Source organism: Haemaphysalis longicornis, unplaced genomic scaffold (assembly GCF_048455015.1).
Source record: "Haemaphysalis longicornis isolate Haplotype H1 unplaced genomic scaffold, Haemaphysalis longicornis Haplotype H1 scaffold_15, whole genome shotgun sequence".
NCBI lineage: Eukaryota > Metazoa > Arthropoda > Arachnida > Ixodida > Ixodidae > Haemaphysalis > Haemaphysalis longicornis.
In genome coordinates this window covers 5,674,568-5,689,701 of record NW_027526257.1, presented here as the reverse complement: position 1 = coordinate 5,689,701, position 15,134 = coordinate 5,674,568, and the positions used below count along the sequence as shown (strand labels likewise).

The window sequence follows — 15,134 nt, the reverse complement described above, 5'->3', positions numbered from 1 at the left end:
TAGTGCTTTATTGATAACATGCCTTGAAGCATTACTCCAGCTTTAAGAATACTCGATGTAAAAGCCCCTTCTGGAGCTTGTCTTTGCAAAACCCTAAGCATAAATGCTTGCACCACACACTGTGTAGACCGTTGACAACACACCCTATTTCTATTTTTCTTGCCATGAGTGGGAACAGTAATGTTTGCAGTAGAAAGATACAGTGGAAAGTTGCAAGCTTATTATAGTAACCGCTTTTCAATATGGAACCATTTGTACACTGCGGGCTGTCGTGCTGAAGCATCCAGTTCAGCGGGGTGGTAACTGCCTAATACAACTTATTCATATTTATGGTGACACAACATCCCTCAGTGTATGCATGGTGCTTACTGAAAAGTCGCGACGATAATAAGGTTGCACCGTTCCACTGTATTATGCTTCCGTAATATCACTGTTCGCACCCTCGGCAAGACACGTATGAATAGGGTGTGGGGTTGTCTGTCCACAGAGTTCATGGTGCAAGCATTTTTAATGAGGCGGTGCCAAAACAAGCTACAGAATGAGCATTTGTATCAAGTATTCTTAAAGCTGGAGTAATCCTTCAAGGCATGTCATCAGTACAGCACTCAGGTTTACAGTGAGTACAGGTTCTCCCTGATTTGAAAAATTGAGGACTAGAAACGGACGTCCGGCAGACGTCCAATATCCGCATTTTGTTATCCCCTGGATGTCCCCTGTACATTTCGGTTTGGAAATGTCGGATTTTAGACATCCGCCGGATGTCTGAAAATCCGGCTGGGACGTCTATCGGACGTTTGCAGGATGAGCAATTCCTTTGCATCGGACCATTCCACAGACGTCCGTAAGGCATCCGCCGCCTTTCTGCAGATATCAGACGGACGTCCGAATGTCCGACACCGGATGTCCGACGGACGTTCGATGGACATCTGTGGTCCAATGGGATCAAACAGAAAGTTCAAAAAAGCAAAAACACAAAAATAGAAAAATAAAATTATTACAAAAATCAAGTTCACAAATAAAGAAATATGCGTTTTATTTAACACTGAAAAACAGCGCACTGAGGACGACTGAAGACTCGACAGATTAGGGTGCTGTGAACTAGTGGAGAACAATTTATTGGAAGACATTAATCACACGGAAAAACGCAGGCCGCCAGCATGCGTCCATTCAATGAGAATATAACCCTCCAGGTATATCGTGGAAGCTAACATTGATACTAAAACAATCAAGTGGAAAACGTAGAGGATGCTATATAGTACAGGTACAATTGAACTGGCTAGATTAGCCAACTCTAGTTCTAAAACCCCAATCGATGGTGTTTTGAGGCATTGTTCATGTCGAATGCCAATTTTGCACTTTCATACATACTGAGAAAATATGATGAAAATCACCGAGGCCTCCCATATTTTTAATGATCGAGCGTCCCGATACCGTTTCTAAGTCCGACTCGTTCGCATCTTGGAGCGGCAATCACTTTCTCACATTTCATGCAAGGTATTGTAACATTGCTGCCCGTTCCTGTGCGCATATGTGTAATCCTGTTCTCTAAGGCGGTGATTCCCGCATCTTCAAGACTGGCTTAAGCAAACTCCACTGCAAGAAAGTGGGATTTCACACACTACATTCTCCGCGCATTTCATATACGAGTTCTCATGCTTTTTCACAGTCGTGGCTCTTGGAGCATCGTTGCTGTTTACCTTGGCGCACAAAGACGCCAGTTTGTTGGGCGCTGAAAACAATGACCCCCAGTCGCCAAGTTCGTGCCAACGACGGAATGGATCCGGGTTGGTCTCCGCCGTCATAGAGCTTGTCTGGAAGGGAGTGCTGGACCGTCTCCCAAGAAAAAAGCGCTGCAAGAAACAAAACTCGGAGATTCATCTACTGGGGATTGAAGCTGTGAGGAAGGTTAACGGGTGAGTGCCACTTGAGGCAGGTACATATTGGCCGCAAAAGTGTACGTGCACATTATGGGCAAAAAAGCAAAACTCTGAAACAGTAAAATAATCCAAAGGATTTGGCTACTGATAACGAAATATGGGTATACATTTTGTAGGAAGGGTTTATTATCATGGCAACCCTGAGAATTACAAATAAGAACTTTCTCACGACAGTCACCTCTGGTTGGGTAAACACGCCACCCGGAGATTCTCTTGGTCAAATATTCCCTGAAAACGCGTTTGTGGAGCTGTCCTTGTGGCGCTAATACATGGCTTTTTGGAAAATGTAGAGCAGCCTGCGCCCACCCTTACCAAGGTACTCGGTGACGACAAAAAGAACAGTGTAATCGCAGTTGAAAATACAGCGCAGTGACTTCGGAATAGTGCCCAATAGCAAAGTGGTACAACTTCAATGGCCACATATTATAACCACCTTGAAGCTACCCGGCCTCGGTAATCGGCGAAAGTAGTACCAGATAAATAGCCTTATAAATGAACAGAACTAGGTATTTTGGCTGTGCCGATGACAAAAATTGGGGCTCAGGAAGGTAGTGATGGCATGCTGCGTCCCTTCGCTAAACTTTTCAGTGTGTGTTCCGGGGCGGATCCAGGTTTTCTTGTGGACTACCTTCTATCAGTGATGACAATGAAAACAATAATAATGGTGAGGAGCAGAAGGATAGTAGACTTTTTTATTCACGGAAAAACTGAGAAACCAAAAATAAAAATAAAAATAAATAAACCACTTTTTCTATGACCTCAGGGGTGAGCTTCTTGGGGGTATAAATTCAAAAATTAAGGGAGGATTCAGGGCATCGGGACCCACCCTCTGGATCCGTAAATGCGTGCGTTTATCACTCGGTCGTTTCATGGGGAGGGTGCTGTAGTTTAGGGGCGAAGCTCCTCTTGCTCGGGGATTGTCCCGTCCCTCGTAGCACCTTGTACACACCGCTGATGATGATTGTGGCAGTATGCCCCTAGTGTTTGGCCAACCAAAGACTGGACGAAGAGGTCAAAACGTTCAACGCGTTCGTTGCTACCTAACAAGGAGGAGAGGAAGATGAGGTTGTCATTCGTCGTCTGCCAGCTCAAGACACGTACCCGGCGTACGCGACACAAGACGCTCTGCAGAAGGCGACGGCCGAGGTGGCTAATATGTCACACACCGAATTTGCCAACTTACCCATGGAGATTCTCATCGTCCCAAACAAGCTCTATATGATCACCAAAAACATCGACGTTGTCGACGGGCTTGTCAACGGAGCGGTGGGAAGTCTCAAACTTTGCGACCAAGGAATGGTGGTCCGGACGTGGCGGAGCCCGGTTTCGATCCCACGACCCTCTGGCCGCGACGGGAGATAAGTGGCGCTCTTCCCACTGCGCTACAAACCAAGACGCGAGCATTGCTACGAACGCGCCTTATGTCCTTCACTACTTCAGAGGTGCGCGCCGTGAAGAAGACCTATACCAACGTGTCGAGTGGCATTGACGCGGCGGCGCCCGGTTTCGATCCCACGACTCTCTGACTGCGACGAAAGGTACGTGTCACTCTTCCCACTGCGCTACAAACCGAGACGCGTGCATGGCTACGAAGGCGTCTTATGTCCTGCACTCATTCAAATCGTGCGCGCCATCAAGAAGACCTATAACAACGTTTCGAGTATTTATATAATGTGTGGGCGAGTGCCTCACGGTTCTACCGATAAGCATTTTAGCTTCGCCTCTCTCGTTATCATTCACTTCGTGGAGATGGCGGGATTTTTCGCGAAAAACGCCATTCGCACTGAAATTGAAGGTGTCATGTCCAGCGAAGGCTAGTAATTTGTAATTTTTATTTTGCAAGCGGTAAATTGTGAGCAACATGCATTTACGCCCCCAATCTTTTTGAACGATAGGGATGAGTTTTTAAAAGTATTTCTGAACAGCTAAAGCGGGGTACGAATATCATGATTCGGGCAATCATGATTCGGGCAAACTGCGTGTACGTACGGGAAGAGCGCGTAGGATTGGAGGCCTGAAGAGATAAGAGTGTACTAACTTGTATTCTAAACGAGTCCGACGAGTGAGATGGGACCCGCTGCTCGGGTATCCCGAGTACGGTGTGCTACACTGACTTTCAGAGAAGCAGTCATGTGCGCTTAGATCGCGTATACGTCTCTAGAGCACTTGTCGGCCTGCAAAAATGACGCACTTGAGCAGGTGTCATTTAGTAATCGTTGTCTTGTGTCGTTTTTTCTATGAGGGGGGGAGTGACGGTACACGAAAAATTAACTTCGTAGTTGTGGAAGGTGAACACTAGACTACTAAAGCACGACATTTCCAACAGTGTTGTGGACCTTTGTTGAGCAAAGAGATGAAATTTAAATGAGGGGGAGGGGGGCGGGGCAAAGTGGGAGCTTTTCAAGCAAGACCTCACAATGACAGCCATTGAAGGAGCGGTCTGTTTAAACTATCCGAAAGCGAAGAAGAGGACACCCTTCGACATAATCTCAGTCACATGTTGCAGCTTCAGTGCCAGAGGGCAGTATTGTTGGGCTGCGATATTGCAACAATCAAAAGCAGGCTTGAAGCAATCGATCAGGAACGACACTGGGGGCAACAATCAGAGCGCGTGCAGAAAGGCTGCTGGAAGGGGAGGCTGCCAGAAAACGCGCCTGAGAAGACTAGATGAGTTATGCGAGGGCGAACAAAAGTGAACAACTGAGGCGTTTTTTTTTCTGAAATGAGCCAGACACACGTAACGCGAATTTGATAAAGAGGCGGAAGTTTGTTACTGGACCTAAATGCAACGCCGTCAAAGCTATTATACGATATAATTGACATGTCAGCTAGGAGAAAGTTATGGCCGGAAGTAATTCAAAATTGCCATGAATATGCGCAATATGGGGGTGAGAAGCTTGGATTTGGCTCATATTGAATTGAAACCCTCGAATTGATGCGCTTTTCTATAAAAACGTTTTTTTTAATCGTCGTTCAAGAAAGGGTCTAATGAGTTTTGGTTGAAAGTCATTTAAAATATGACACACTACTTCAAGAACAGTTGAACTATACATGCAGAGCAGGTGAGTGCTCTTGGCCGCATTAGACACTCTTTTCGAATTCGTCCCTGAGACAATTTTGTTGGGCACGCCTGAACGCACTCACGAAGTAAGCAATCACTTCATTGCCTTGCCATGAATTTGCACAGCGTTTCACATGAAGGCTGCTCACAAAAATTAATCGTTGACATCTGAGGGCGACACAACTTTCGCTGATATCCTAATTGCCCTCTGAATTCATGATAGGCCGGCTCCAAAACGCAAAAAGAAGAACCTCTGGGAACAGCAACGAAACAGTCTGCTCTGTCAAGCCAAAAGCGAATGGCCACTGGGAAATTGGATTTGGCTCTATTTTGTCCATGAAACAGCAGGAACTGGCTCATTTTCGATAAGAACTACAATCTGCGTACGTGTTTTTATGGCGTTATCTCAACTATTTTCTTGCCACCCCTTCTTTAGAAAAAAGTTACCAAGTTTTTCTTGTCACTTCAGTTTTGTCTGACCGACTTTCGATTTATGAACCTGGCTCATTAAAAAAACGCCCCAAATAATCTGTCACGCCGTTGCTTCGCGTGATGACGAGCAGAAAAGCGAGAGTTCGTGCGGTTTTAGACGGAATTGTTCCGCCCTACCTGTGCCCAAGTAGATGTTTTTGAGCGGGAGTTTCGTTCACGGTTGGCAGTGCTTGATGATAACATTAGGCAAATGCTTGAAGAGCTCAGTTTAAAAACAAGTGGAGACGGCTCTTGGCCAATTAAAATGCGGTAAAGAGCCGGTTCTGATGGTCTGGTTTCGGACATTTAGAGGATGCACCCAACTATGCTTGCCCATTTTTTTTTATTCGACGAAGCGTTCCAGAACGGTTCACTGCCAAAAACATTCACGCGCACGCACGCCATTCTTATTTAAGATGTGAGGATGCTTTTAAAACGCACCCTTTGACAGGATACTGACCCGTTGGGTGGGCCAATACACTCATCCCAATACTAATGGGGTTATTGCAAAGACAATTCAGAAAGTAATCCGTAAGGTCGTCGGGCCACACCAGACGGGTGGCATTAAAGGCCGTCGCATTGCAAAAAAACATTCACGTAGCGGGCAGTGTCTTGCCGCGCTGTGATATGTTTTTTGTAAATTAGCCATGCTTCAAGTAGATATTAAGAAAGCCTTTGATCGGGCCCGTCATGGCATCTTTTTTCAGTTTGAAGCATATAAATGAGGGAGATGTTATTTCAAAGGGTATCAAGATGGAGTTGTATGAATGTTTCACGCAGCAACTAATTAACAAAAGTGTCACAAAGTGCAATTCGGTAAGCCCTTGTAAAAGGGAAGCGGCGAGCGCGTGGCCGCGTCGCCACGCGAAGCACTGACGCCGAGAGTGGCGAACCCCAGACAGCTGGCACATGCGCACGAACCACCCTTGGAGGAAAAAGCCGCTTGCATCGTTTTCGGCGTTGCGCCGTGCCGCTCAAGTCCTTCGAGGGCGAAAATACTGAGACATCGCAACCCTAGCAGTAAAGGAGAGCGCCGTAGCACACTACCCAGTGGCTTCTTCCACCAAATGCGGGCAGTGCGCATGGCCTCCTGGCTTCCGTATTGTATTTGGGTTAACATAATTTTGTGAAATTTTCAAACTGAGAAGTTTAGGCTACAAAGATAAAAAGTGATTTTTTTATTGCACTACTGTCTGCGGTTTTAGTATGGTACGATGTCCAATTAATTGGACACGAGCACTTTGTCAGGCAACACGAGAACTAGGGAGCTCACAGTAACAAAAGCCTACGTAACTTAGGAAAATTATTACAAATACATTAACAGTTTAATAAACAGACTTGTACAGATGTCAAAAAAGGTACAAACAAAAGACAGCCCTAAATTGCTTCCTGCAATTTTTTGTCAAGGTTACTTCGTGTGTGCCAGTTCAAAACAGCGCCTCTCCTTCGTTACGCAAAAGAGCAGCTGGCACTTGGTACAAAAGAACTTTGTCTTCATACTGCAACCCTGAAGCCTGCAGCGGGCAGCGTTGGCAGTATCTGCTAACCTCGGCATGTGACGTGCGGAACCTGTACTTGTAGCACGCTTCGATGGCGGAGCCCACTCAACGTCGCTGTCGCTTTCTTCGTTGTCAACCTTTTGGCCAAGTTTAACGAGTGTTTCAGCAATTTCAAGACGAAACTCCAAAAGGTTTGGTAGTTCTTTTGTCCTCGTCTGCTGTGCGCGCAGGTCTTCTGTGTAATGCCTCCATGAGTTGGCCAGAGCGATGTCAAATTGGTGAAAAATGCTACGGATGGTCCACTTGTTTACGCGTGCTTTGATGCGGTAATAGCTGATCATTCTGTCGGCCAGATCGACGCCGCCCATGTTGAGGTTGTACATTGCAATGATCTATGGGGGTGGAACATCGATGTACTTATTTTGTTTGCGCGACCATCGACGGCATGTATCTTCCGGCTCCTGCCCATCGATTGAGGCCAGCATTGTGATGGCCTTATTGTCATACTATCGTAGCACCACCTGGCGCTTGTCGGTGCGTATCCATTCTTCTGACGCACCTCGCCCGTGTGCCTTCAATTCGTTTTCGCTAGAGAGCTTTACGCCCTTCGGTAGCCGATTGTTCATTGGGGGATTGCTTCCCAGTGGCAGCAATCCCCTTCTGCTGAAGTTTGTCAAGGAGAGGGCCTGAGGTAAATTAACGGTCGAAATACAACTTGGTCCCAGGCTCAAGCGATTCCGTCAAGCGCAACACTGCTGACTTAGCAATTCCGAGGCCCCGGGACACAAGCTCGCCTTCTTACCCTGGTAAATGTCAAAGTCGAGAATCAGTCTATTTGGAGGAGCAAGGACAAAGTTTTTGAGTCCTTCAGGGATTGGTTTCCGTTGTACGTACTGTTTTAGTTGGGTTCGCCCTGTAAACGGGATCATTTGTTCGTCGATACAAACGTGCTCTGGGCGTGGAATCTTGCGACATCCTTCAAGCAGACAGCTGACGAGTGGTCTTATGCGCCAAAGCAGGTGTTCTCTCTTTTCTTCGTCAGAAATGTCCAGTTCATTGACAATCTGAAGCCGACGGCGCAGCTTAAAATACCTATTCCGCGCCATACTATTCGCAATAAGCGGCAGCCTCGTCTTATTTTTCCAATACATCTGTATCTAAGGGTACGCCAGGCAAGACATTGCCAAAGATATCTCAAAGAAGGTTTTCAGTTCTCCGGCCGACACATTTAAAGAACGCTTTTACTGCTGGACGTGGGTCTTGTTCATTGCATACACCATTTTTGCGTAGACCTCTTCGGGCACGTATTGATGCAACCAGTCGCATGGAGTCCACGACACCCGTGTTTCGTTGGAATCAGCAGAGCTAGGGAGAAAATCTGGAACCCACTCTACGAGGGGCCTGGAATAAAATAAAGAGCCGCCGTGAGCGAAAGTGTCGTACTTTATCTGTACACTTGCTTGAACATTGACCACGGAGATACAACACTTCACCCCACAATACTTACCCTTTGTGCCGCTTCCAGGACACCCCAGTTGACTTGCTTCGACTTGTAGACGGCCCATAATCATCCCCGCTTTCGTCCTCTTCCGAGGTGACACCATGAAGGGGCGCGGGAAAACTTGGATCCGCGATGGTATCGTCATCGCTGCTGTCAGACAAGTCAATGTCCGACGATGTCCCCTTGGCAATTCGCTGGATAATTAGTTCAGCAGTTTCGTCCAACACGCGGACCTTTGCCCTGAATGAAAAAGCAGCGATTTAATCTAAGCACGGCACCAGAAAATTTATCAAGAAAGCTAAATAAATTCCGCTTCTTAACAAAATAAAGGCGCGTTCAACGCACTGAAGTGCGTAGTATATTCGTAAGACCGCCTTGAGCGCCCGTGTCCAAAGTATTGGACATGCAAAATAAAATCACAAGCAGAGAAACGCTAGCGTGCGCTCAACTAAACTTTCTTGTTCCGCATGTTCCCTGTATCATTACCTTATCAGTGAATCATAGATATTACGTTACAACGGTCACAAAATACTGTGCAAAGCACTTACTTCTCCGGCGGTCGCCGTAAAACACCTCCTTGCTGAACGCCGCCATGTCGTTTCTCTTCCTTCGTCATATCTTGGCTTGTTTTCAACGAAACTTCACAGAGGGCGCTAAGAGACGTCCAATATATTGGACAACTCGATTTTACCGGCAAAAATACACCGAAGTTGGCATAGTATCGTGATACTTGATGTCCAATATATCGGACAAATCTCCATAGCTTGAACTCAGGATATGCCAGCTCACTGTTTCCTGCCAATTCCAGGCGGCGGCGCATTTCGAAGCGCAGCGGCCACGCGTTCGCCGTATTTCTTAACGGTGGACCGCACTGTACATTCCAGAGCTGTTTCGTGTTGCATGGAAGCGAACTAAAGCTTCTCACGTGTGCTGATGATGTGGCCATTTCCGCGCAAAGTGGGAGTAGAGCTGTTACTATAATCAAATAATTGCGTGACGTCATCCGAAGTTCAGTCAAGTGACATCAGAGTGTCGGATTTGGCTCGGAAACCGGGAATGGACTCCGACTGTTTTTGAGCGCGAAAATTGGACCACCACGCCTGAGTACTATCTGGGGTGTTGCGAACAGGAAGCTCGACGCGAGCCGAGCTTCGTGGCCTTCGACATACGTGTGGTAGCGTGGGATGGAGCGAGCGGCTAGCCGCCTTTGCAGCCGTGAAGCAGTCCGGAAGCCGTAGGCTAACGTATCTGTTTCCTTCATAGCGAGGGATGAGCCGAAGCGAAAGAATAATGCCCCGACGGGCGAGTTTACAATAGAGGACTCGAGCAGAGTGACAGCATTGATGCACTCCTCAAACCGGAATGGGTTAACGCGCTTGAGGGGCTCGTATTTATACCGAAAATCGCCATCGGTCAAAACAGCATTCCCTCTAGATTGTGCACACGCCACGTACGTGACAGACACACACAACACCCTTTCGAGAGTTCATGTGCAGTCTGTAGTAGCGGCGCACGCTTAGTTGGAGGGAGTCTGGCGAGAGGAGGTGTCTCCACTGGCCGCAGGGATTCTGTGTCCTTGGGGTATGTCTGGGCCTGTTGCGTCGGCACGCCATCGAATGTTGATCGCGCCGATAGACAGGCTCCAGTGATCCTGGGCTTGCCGAGACGTGAAAGCGTGAGTCACCGACAGGGAGGGCCTGCCTTAAAGGCGCACGTTGCGGGGGCTTCGCCGCATAGCCGAGGAGTATTGAAATGAAGCCCAGCGGCGGGCTCAATCGTAACAGCTTCTCCGGCGGGGCTTCAAGATCCCGATGGTTAAGGGTCTTCAACCATCGTCTGGAGGGATGGTTTCGGAGAGAAGTGCTCGCCAGAAGATCGACTCCAGGCCTGGGCTGTACGACAGCGTGCTGGAGCTTCCCCGGTGTCGGTCACTGGACGAATAGTGGCTTGCCGAAAACGTCTCTGGCGTGGTCTGGGAAGTAACAGAACAACACAGGAAGACACAACCGCATCGCTGGCGTGTGCGAAGACAAATCCACCCTGAAGCTCTACCAGGGTTCTGGTTGCGATAAAATACGCTAATAACTAACTGCACTAGTTATAATTTAGACCAGCAGTACATTAGACAAGTGCACAAATTTGAAAGGTGACATTTCGCACGATTGGAATTGTCCCAAACACAAAAAATGTATTCAAAAAGGGCGAAACCTACTTCAGGAAAAACAATAAAATTGAGGTCAGGCGCCTACAGGCCACTTTTAGCGCTGACAACTGCGATTTAGGCTCTCGTCATTGCCCTAAGCTTTCCCCTCCTCCAATAGCACCTTAGTTGCGCTCATTCTCTGAACGCGACTGCGACCAGCCGAGAGGACATCGGCCTCCTTCCGAGACGTGTCTCCAGCGCGCAGAGAAAACTGCTCCGCTTTCCAGCACTCGAGCAAGGCGTGCGCTTTCGTCCTCGTCTGCTCCGGGGTTTGCTGAGGCCTGGCGCGAAGCGAGCGTGCGGCCCTGCCACTCGGCAGGCGCCCATGAGAGCTCTTGCTTCATTTATTTGCGATACTGTCGGCAAGCGAACACGGCAGGGTGCTTTCACTCTCCTTTCCGGCTGTAAAGGCCAATCTATGCACGGCCGGCCTGGTCTCAGGAGATGGCTTACCCCCAGGCGACACCGCAATGGTTATGTGCTTGGCTCGCCGTTGCCTGACATAGAGTATTTGAGTTTTTAGGTGGAACGCTAGCGACTCGCTCCGTTGCGGCGTCGTCGTTAACCTTAGCTGCACTGTGAAAACTGTTACGTTTCTCGACTGCCGGCTCTGCGACAGCGTTGCTCGCTTCGGAAATCGCATTCGGAGAAACAACCGCCGTTTTACCGGACTCGTGTTGCCCCCTTTCGCTAACGTCCCCGTTTAGGCTTTTTCGCGGAACGTCGGTAGCCCGTGAACGGCGCGCATTAGGGTCAGCAGCCGCTTTCAAGGCCTCCGGTGAACCTGCACACTTCGAACACGACGACAAAACATCTCCGCTTACTGTAGGGTCCTTACACACCGTGTACTTACGCTTCCCTCTGTCGCGAGCCTCCAGAAATGCCCCATCCTCGCTCTCTGTCTGAGTCTCGCCTTTCCTTCAAGAGGTGGCGATACTATCGTTACTTAAGCCATTTTCAGCGAGCCCAGTTGGTTCTTTTCTCGGCAGTTTCTCCAAATTGTACCCCTTCTCGCGCAACAGCTCATCCGACCTGTTCGAGAATAGGTACCTGTATTCCGGAAGACGTTGTGGGGATACTGCGAAATGCGAGACAAATTCACCAAACGGACCTCCTATGCTGACCTTAGCAACCGGCAGGCGAACGTTTCGTGCTGCTACGACCTGCTTCACCGAAACACACTGTCCAGAAAGCTGATCCGGTTCAACGTACGAAGGGTGGACCACGTCTACCGTTGCCGCGGAGCCTGGAAGAACTCGGCACGGTTTACCGTTGACCACTAGATCACGTACGTACGGCTCCAGAAACTGGTGCTGTCCTCACTCTGGTCTAGCACGTGAAAAACAAGCGTGCCTTTCTTGCAACTCGCAGTGAAAGTTCCCGTCTCGCCGCAGTTGTAACACGCAACCTGTCTGCTCGCTTCAAAAGCTTTCTTTCCGCGCTGCTCCTCAGCGGCTTCTGCTGTATTTTCGTTTTCGCGGCCAGTTTTCCTATCAACGACAACGACTTCCCTTGCTCCACCGTCTTCCTGGGGAGCTCTGCCTTTAGGCCCTAACTCATCAGGCCTCTGCCTGAACTATTTTCGCCGTCTTTCGGCCTCTGCGCACCTAGTGGTGGGAAAAACTCGTCGGCTAGCTGAGCTGCCTGATCCACAGTATTTACCCCTGGCCTGTCTTGCACCCAAAGTCTCAGGTTTTCTGGTAGACGGCGGTAAAACTGCTCGAGACCAAACCACTCAACGACCTTGTCGTGCTCTCCGAAAGCCTTTGCCTCTTTGAGCCACTCTTCCATGTTAGCCCTCAGCGCACAGGCGAATTCCGAGTACGACTCACCCAAGCTTGCTCAGCTTCACGGATCTTCAGGCGAAACATGCTGATAGCCTGTACTTACGCAGGCGGCTCGACTCCACTTTTTCATAGTCCTCCGCTTTCTTCTTTGGCAAGCGGGCCATCACGTCGGATGCCTCACCTGGCAAAAGCTTTTGCGGCTATGAGTGTCGACTAAACTGGGCCCTCTCGCACGTGCGCTCGAAGTTGACCAAAAAAAGATAGATGTCTTCGCCTACCTTGTAGGGTCGCATTAGGTCACTCATTCGTAACGTTGGTCGCCCAGTCTCTGCAGACTGCACGCTTGGCGCGCTGCTGTCACTCTCACGCCTAGATATAGGTGCCTCGATCTCGAGACGCGTCATTTCGAGCTGATGCTGTCACTTTCTTTCCTCCTGCTCGTGTAGGAGTTTCTCATGCTGTCGTCTCTTTTCTTCCTGTTGTTTTATTTCCTCGCATTCCTGTTTCTGCCTCTCGAGCTCCTGTTATCAGTTTTTCTCCTATTGTTCCTCACACTGGCACTCAGCCACTGCGGCCTGACGTTTCGGGGTCTCCCTGCGATTGATCAGCTCAATGCATTCCGACATTTCGTAATCGTCTGCCCCAACAGCGAGTATGGCCTGTATCAGCTCTGGCTTTCTCAGCGCGTCCGTAACATCCAAGCGCAACTCTTTTGCAAGCTCCAACAACTACGGTTTTTTCAACGCCTGTAAATTCATTGCCGGTCTAGAGTACTGCTTTGCCACTGCTCCAAAATTGTTTTGCACGAATTACCCACGCGAAAAAAACACACGCCCTACCAGCTATCCTCAGAAGCCTGGTAAAACTGAGTGAAGAAATGTACCGCACTCACTATTAACCGCCTTGAATTCTGAAAAGTCCGAAGCCGCCTTGACGTCCGTGGTGTTGGATCTCGCACCGCTGGCTCAAAGTGTTACGAAGTTGCCATCCGACCGATGCCAACCAGTTTTTGCAAAGTTGTCATCCTACCGCTGCCACCAGTTGTTGCGACCGGGAAGGCCGACCCGAGCCGAGCTGCGTCGCCGCCGGCATACGTGTGGTAGCGTGGTATGAAACAAGCGGCCAGCCGCTGTTGCAGAATGAAGAAGTCCAGAAGCCGCAGGCTAACGTAACTGTTTACTTCATAGCGAGAGATGAGCAGAAGCAAAATAATAATGCCCCCACGGGCGACGTTAAAATACACGACTCGAGCAGAGTGAAAGCATTGATACACTGCTCAAACCGGAATGAGATATAGCGCTTGAGGGGCTCGTATTTATACCCAAAAGCGCCATCGGTAAAAACAGTGTTCCCTCTAGATTTTGCACAAGCCACGAACGTCACAGACACACACAACACTCTTTCTAGAGTTCGTGAGCAGTCGGTAGGAGCGGCGGACGCTGCGTCCAGCCAAGCGGGGCTTCTGTGTCCTGGGGCAGGGCTGGGCCTGTTGCGTCGGCACGCCATCGAATGTTGATCGCGCCGATAGATAGGCGCTAGAGAAACTGGGCTTGTCGAGGCGTGACAGCGTGAGCCACTGACAGGGAGGGCCTGCCTGAGCACGTAGTGGAGGCTTCGCCGCACAGGCGAGGAGTGGGGTAGGAAAATACGGCGGCGGGCCGATTCCTCGCAGCACGGATGACTCCAGGCGCGAGAAGCCGCTCTCCTCTTTTTCGGCGTTGCTTCTTTCCGCTCAAGTCCTTGGAGAGCGAAAGTAACAAGATATCGCAACCTTAGCTCTAAAGGAGAGTGCCGTAGCACACGACAGAGCGGCTTCTCCTACCAAATGCGGTCGGGTGGCCGGGCATTTTCCGTCTTCCCAAGGGCCACTATGCAATTTGGAATTTCCCTGCGAAAGTGGGGTTCATCATGCAAGCTATTCAAGGCTGCCGTATTCATATGAATAACTTGCGTCGCATTTTTGCTGGTTTTATTTTGAATTCAACATGGGGACGCACCAGTCAAAGTTTTCTTTTTAGAAGGGTGAATGTGGGAAGACTCGGGCTATCGGTATTTACGTAAAATTTTAGGAACTTCAGGAATTTAAACGACCCTTTCTTGCGTAGTTTTTTTTTCTAAATTACACATTTGTATGCTTTACCACAGTTCATCTTTCTCCGTGCAATGAGCAATGGGCTACAATTATAGTATAGGACGAAAATACAGAAACGGAGGGAGGCCCGTCGTCTTACCTATTCCGTTGCGCCCACACGACGATACAGGGAAACAGACGTTGCACTCAACGAGCACAGCGGCAAGTCTACCATTCACGCTATTTCAAAGCCCTCGGGTGAATGCAATCAGCACAATCTATAGTAACAGCGTTCATAAGCTTTGAAATAGCGGCGAACGGAGCAGTGTCGGGAGATGAGGAGGGCGCTTCTTGGCGGCGACGCATGAAACAGGAGTGAGGGAGAGGCTGTGAAAGAGGTGACGACGTATCCTCGAGTTCCGCTCCTCACCCTTAGCCAGACGGTCCTTTCTCTTTTATACGTTGCTGCTGCGATCGGTCATTTGTTTATGCTGAAGCCGACCCCGCGAAGCCCACGTAACGGCTACCAGAGTCTCTGGTTTCCCTCGTTGTGGAGTAACGTCTGTGAATTCAAGTGACGTTGCATGGGTAATCGTTGTAGGTG

General features: G+C 49.1%; 1 pseudogene; it reads right to left on the bottom strand.

Annotated features, from left to right (window-relative positions):
• Positions 1–7,971: 7,971 nt before the first annotated feature.
• LOC144165833 (uncharacterized) lies at positions 7,972–12,543 on the bottom strand (annotated as a pseudogene).
• Between the last annotated feature and the right edge of the window lie 2,591 nt (positions 12,544–15,134).